The sequence below is a fragment of the Dendrobium catenatum genome, unplaced genomic scaffold, assembly GCF_001605985.2.
Source record: "Dendrobium catenatum unplaced genomic scaffold, ASM160598v2 fragScaff_scaffold_334, whole genome shotgun sequence".
Lineage (NCBI taxonomy): Eukaryota > Viridiplantae > Streptophyta > Magnoliopsida > Asparagales > Orchidaceae > Dendrobium > Dendrobium catenatum.
Window position 1 is genome coordinate 856845 of NW_021318796.1, and position 7058 is coordinate 863902.

Below are 7058 nucleotides of genomic sequence, written 5' to 3' on the forward strand. Positions count from 1 at the left end.
CTAAAAAAAAAAATCAAATTTGCAAATAACAAAAATGTAATCCTTTAGCCAACTAAACAGTTTTCTAGAATGACAACAAAATTGAATACATAATAATTAATCTTACAATTAACTAATTACAAATAATTGATGTAGCCGAGGGACTGCCTTTCAAATACTTCCTTGCAATAGCATCAAATTCTGCCACTAGGAAAGTCCTTATGGATGCTGTCCAATTGTAAGTTAAGAATTTATCCACATGCTCAACAACTATCAACATGCTTGCAGGAGTTCTGAAGTTTGCCAAGGGGAAAAAAATATTTGACAATAAGAATATTATGAATTTTTCCATTACATCATCAATTTTGGTTGACTCCTCCAAATTATCAATCCCATATTTAATATCATTGGAGGTTTTTCCAATTATTATGCCGCTGCATGACAAATTTAGCACCTATGTTGGGAAGTCCAATGATAAGAGCTATATCATCATAAGTGAAACGTAACTTCTTTCTTTTTATTACAAAGCACTGCCTTGGAATTATGCATATAGTCAACAACGCATGGACGAATTCAGAGACACCTTCAAGGCTTCGACATTACGAGCAACAACCTTCAAAAAGCTCAAGACAGAGAGTTAAGAGAGAAACGAAAACATGAATTGCGTTATGGGAGAGGAATACGAGCTTCTGTTTCGCCTCTTAGGACACTCATTTAACAAATTACATTTTCTAGAAAATTTTACTCGTTTTAATCTTTAATGGGTGGTTGTGATTCATGCAAATAAGAATTAGAAGGTTATTCTAAAATAGTCTAGTTTAGCAGTTCTTCGGTTCAACCGAAGATTTTTTCGACTTTTCCTAGATCTGATCGGTAATCAGTTTTCATTAAGTAACATGACTGGTCATTGGATCAGTTCATGGTTGAACTAACTAGTCCAATCTGATTTTTTAAAACCACGGGGTACTGCCATTTTTTGTAGTTGAACATTGCCAACATTTTAAAAATCAGACTAAACTAACTAGTTTAGTAAGCTCCCAAAATCGTTTTTGCACTAAACTAGCTTGGATTATGTAAAATTGGAATTAAATTATCTATATAAATAGATAAAATGTTTAATAAAATTAATATAAAATATTAAAATATTTTTTTTCTTTATTTATTACTCATAAATTTATATTTTGGCATAACACTAATATCATTATTATGCAATTTAGATGTTATTTAGATAACTTTAATATTTATTACATCATTCAGTGTTAACCCTAATCCATTAAATCATGAACAACTATTTATTTTGGTTATATATTCAAAATCTTAAGCTATTTTTGCGAGCAAAATTGCTAAGAATCATGACCTATCTGTATAATGCATTTAGTTTTCTTTAAGATCAAATATAAGAAAATAATCTCCTATATTTATTTAAGTCAAATTAAATAATTCTAACTGTTGCGGGCTAGAATATATGCGGCGATAGAGTTATAATTCTACGTCTTAGCGTTGCACGAATATCCAGCTCACACACAAAGAACACAATATTTTTTACGTGGAAAACCCGGAAAGGGGAAAAAACCACGGGGCCTAGCCCAGTTGAAGATGATTCCACTAAAATTTGAGGAAAATACAATGGTCCGACTCGTCCTTGAAGACGACCAGATTACAGATATCAACTGAGAGTTTTACAAAAGTCCAACGTCACTCCACTGTCAGGCGGTGGATCGGTAGTGGCACTTTAGTGTCAGGGGATACTTCAACTTAGGATGGCACTTCGGCGTCCCTTGGTGGTCCGTCGGTGATGTGGTAGAACTACGGCGGTGTTGCGGCAATACTCCGGCGGTGGTGCGGCAATACTATGGTGGTGGTGCGGCCGTACTCTGGCGTCCCTTGGTGGTCCGGCGGCGGTGCGGCAAGACTACGGCGGTGGTGCGGTAGCACTCTGGCGTCCCTTAGTGGTTCGGCGGTGGTGCGGCAGCACTCCGGCGTCCCTTGGTGGTCCGGTGGTGGTGCGGCAAGACTACGGCGGTGGTGCGACAGCACTCTGGCGGTGGTGCGGCAGCACTCGATCTGGCGATGGTCGAGGAGGAGCTGGGCGGCAGGAGCTTTCTTCCTTCTCTTGCTTCTTCTCTCTTGGCTTCCTCCCCCTTTCATGAGGAATGAGGGGTCTATTTATAGATTTTCTGGAGTGTCGGAAAATCAAGGTATTTAATGACATAAAAAAAACAATCATCATCTGAGTTGAGTAAAATACTAAAATATCCTTACTGGTTAGTTTGAAAGTAAAAGCATCAGAAATCATACATGTGGATACAACATCCTACACATACTAATAACTAAAAAAAAAAAACACATGTTATATGATTTCAAACTGATCATCATCATCACTGGAGAAGGCCTTCCTCAGCTCACTTTGAACATCATCATCATCTAACTTTGGACAGGAGTCCTCAGAGGCCGACTGGGAGATATCCCTCGATTGTTAACCCCTGCCTTACGCTGCACTAATCGAGCACCCTTAAAAAACCACGGACAAAACCTTTCCTTCAAGCACGACGCTCTAATCCCTTGCCTCAGGCATCAATAGCTTATTATATGCCTCGTTTGGACTTGATTCTGAATATCCTCGACGATGGAGCTGAAGACTTCTTGAATTTTTCCACAGCCTCCAATGATATGGCTTCTGTACGGGCATCAACATTCAAGTTAGGCTGCATCTTTCTCCTAAAATATGATCTTGTAACTTTCTATTAGCTACCTCCAAGGGTGCCCTTTCTGCTATAAGTGTTTTCAAGACTTCATTCTTTTGGATTATCTTCTGCACGAGCCTCAATCAATCTCCGGTCTGAGAACGATCAGCCTCCTGATTTTTGAAGGCGAAAGAGTTGGCGACATTGTCGCCAGCTCGCTCGACATTCTGCTGTTTGCTTATCCAATGTGACATCTCCTTCTTATATTGCTTCCAACCTTCGTTATACTCCCCATTGCAAATATTTAACCTTCACAAACTCTGCATTCCATTCAATCAGCACTATGTCAAACTGAGACTCCATATCCATCTTTTATCTTCTTCTGCAGCAGACATTGATATGAACATTAAAAAAAAAAGGTGAAGAAAAAAAAAAGGGAGATCAAGGAACTAACCATTATCTTATTGTGCGCCGCCGTCTAAACAACATGTTTCAGACATCTTCAGGAATTGATATTTTGAGGGGCTAACCTCTCTATTGAATTAAGCGGTTTGTAATATCGGTACATCAAAAGGGCGAATGGGCTCCCTGTATGCCTTCGCCAATCGCTTGACCCAAGACCGCTGCATCATTCAATTTCTTCTTTTACAGAGAGATCCCACATCTCCTTGGCCCTCTCGAAGGCATTATTGGATGAGGCCTTATGTGTTCGGACTAGCCTCACGAACCTTCGTTAGTCTTCTTTAAACTGAAATCGCTTGAGATCTTTTCCCGCATGGTGAACAGAGAGCCAACTTAAAAGTTTTTCTCCAGACATACAATGACAATATGCCGCAACTCCTCCTGCGAGACTTTTTTGTTTCAAAAAAAAATTTAAGAGTTTTTCAAATTACCCTCCTCCCCTAGGTGGGAAGTTGGACAGCTCCTTTAACCTCCCCCACTTCTTCAGACGACCAAGTCCCAAAATTATAGAGCTACACTAGAGAATAGCATTGCGATTCAAACTAGGTACCAATATCTAATTAGATAATGATAATCTAGACGGTGGTTTTGAGTACGGACTACCAGGACATCTGTATTGTCCTAGACACTATCTCATTCCAAACAATCCAAGGCCAAATGTACTTGGCAGAAGCCTTAACAAGACGCTGGTGCAAGCTTGTTGGAAGAAGATCCTCACAAGGAACAAAAGGAGTGGCATACGGAAATGTCAGAAGCTCTATGGAGCTATCGTACAACCTACAAGACGCCACCAAGCCTCACTAATAATTCATTTGGTGTTCGGTGTTGAAGCTATACCTTAGAGAATTGAGTTACCGTCACTTCGGGTGCAATCCAAAATGACCTCCACTCAAGAGCCAGCCCGTCTCAGAAGGAAGAGCTTGTGAACTTGATGAATCAGGTTACAAAGCCCAACAAAATTGAAATTACCGAGGAGAATGACAAAGTCCTTTGAATCGGTAATTGGTGTCGTCCTTTTCGATCATTTCAGGAAAGGGCGAATGGATCCTGGTGCTAAGAAGCCAATCATTCCCAACATCCCGAAAAATTGGTAGGCAAATATAATCCGTATCAATCTGGCGAGACGCCGTCCCCTTGTCATCCCGAAGCAATCAACGTGTGTATATTCAAATGTTGAACGGAGACAATCTAAGTATCCAGGATTAATGTAGTGATACTGAACCCCGGCTGCCATGTTGAGACCCTAGTATGTCCAGACACAAGTCACTTCCCGACTGTCCCCATCTAAAGAATAATCACCGCCTTGAAAAAAAATACTCTCTGTCAAAACTGCACATGCATTCTTTAGTATGGCGGTAACCGTTCGCTACCTGCAAAATTTATAGAATTGGGCATCAGCTGAATACATATGATACCGAACAAAATGCTCTAAGATCTTCGTGGAGCAAAGCAACTCAGGGCTAGGGAAATCTCAAACCTGCCCCGCCTATTCATCTCGTACAAGGTAATTAAAACCTTTTGGGGGATATCGTGCCTCGATCAGTCTTTTTAGGGAACATCCAATCACTAAGTTCATCTAGGCAGAGAATTTCTTGGCACAATAGCAATCAAGGCATTCATCTGAGTAATTGATGATGGAACATCATCAATTGATGTTCGATCTCCTTACTTCTCAATCGACCTCCACAGTTCCAGAGCGAGGCTCGCACCATTCTCAACCAGCTTTATCAATAGAAGGAGAAATCTGGCATTATTAGCGGTCTGTTTGCTGGAGGGGCATACATAAATAAAGAAAAAATTACTTAAGAATTACCACTGTGAAAAATAATAAAGAGAGGAATGTGAAATAAACAACGTTGGAAGATCATCTTGGTTATTTTTGAAACTCTGTCTTCCTAATCTATTGGACGAGCCAGAACCAACCTTTTTGACGTACAGTCAGAGCACCCTTCTCCTCTGATCTGACGACATTTGCTCCAACAGTGAGAAAACTGTACCACCGGTATTTAAAAACTCTTGCCGGACAGTTTTCCCACTAGGAAGTGAACTGAAGATGCCTGCGTAAGAGTACCAGCTTTCGACGCCGCACACTGGTATTTACGACTCTTGCCGGACAGTTTTTATTCCCCCAACGGGAGTGAAACTTGGAGCCTGCGTAAGTAGTTACCAGGCTTTGATCGCCATGAAATCTCCAAGTTAGTCGATCCAAGAAACAATATACTTTGGACCAACACAGAGGAGATTTGCTTCTCTTCCCGCCCCCACAATGGGCGTATTTAAGGAGGCAAGGGAGAGGAGGCAGCATTAAAAGTTATTTTTGGAATCTTAAAAATTCTACAATTATATATGATTTTTAACTATACTTAATATTTCTCAATCTAATATAAGGCGTTTGCTATTCAAAAGGCGGTGCCAGAAGGTCTTGAGGTGTATAATTTTTGCTAAAATTAATTTCTTACTTTGGTGTGATTAAGGCTATAAATGTGAAGTTATAGCAAGTACATCCCAGTCAATCTGTATACCTATATATAATGCACAACATCATTCATGAGTAATTATAGGGTGCAAAATACATATTTCTAGGAACCATAATGTGGATTTTATGCTGGAAGAGAAATGTGCAGTATACATACCAGTCATCGACGTGCTGTGCAGTGCCGCGTGAATAACGTATCCCTCATCAAACCTCGCTTATAATATATTATATTTTTCATAACAGTTTTATAATATAATTAATATATTACTTCAATGATCCACATATTATATAATAATAGCTCGTAATTGCCGCAAAGACCCTGCGAGACCCAGGGGGATTTTAAATAATCCCTGGGTCGAACAATCGCCGCCTAGTGCCCGAGATCTCATACTGAAATTAAATTTAATAAAACACATAAGTGTTTAATATCCAGATTATAATTACCTCTCATAATTTCCCATGCTTTGAAATAGTGTGCTTCCCTGGCCTGAAAGAAGAGGCGTCGTTTTAAAATGCAATATATTTATCGAGATCTCCTAAAATATACACGATATTCCAACGTTCGCACCTCCTTTAATATTATAACTCTAATAAGCATAATAACATATTATAATTTTTTATTCACCGGGCGTAATAGATCATTATTCTATATATATATAATAATATATTATATATTATTATATATATATAGTATATATATATATATATATATATAACTAGTAATAATATATATATATATATTATATAATGATCAGTATTATTAAGTTAAGTTGATATATTTTTCTGAAATAACATAAATACTAGTCTTAATTCAATAATATATTAAATAGTATAGGATATATTTCTGTAATATTTATTACATATACTTTCTAACTGTTCCGATAGAAATATCATTTTTACTTACAATACATAATTAATTAGTCATAAAGCAGCATCAGAAAGGATACAGAATCTTTATATATATTTTGGACTTATATAAGCTTTTACGTCCGATAATAGGGGGCAACTGATACTACCAAAAAATATGCTTGATCCAGCACGAATCTTGAGAAAAATAGAGTTGAAATTTCAAAAATTAAATCTGGAAGCATCCGAACACCAATTTCAGCGAGCTTACAGTCAAACTGGCGTTCTCAAAAATACGATCCAACGACACCAAATTCAACTCAATCCGAGCCCAAATGGATCCAAATCGAAGGACCCAAAGTGCTTGTTGGAAGGTTCGAATCACAATTTGAGTTACCAAACGGTCTCCGATGTTTAAACGAGCTTGTACTCGAAATCGAACTGGCTCGACGAGACAAATCCAACGAGCCAAGATCACTGAATTAGACATTACTCAGGCTTCAATGTCCAACGAACGTGTGCATTGATCATGGATTCGGATATCGGCCATCCATTTCAACCACTCCCTATTTGCCCCTGATCCTCACACCTATTTTACAAACTATGACACT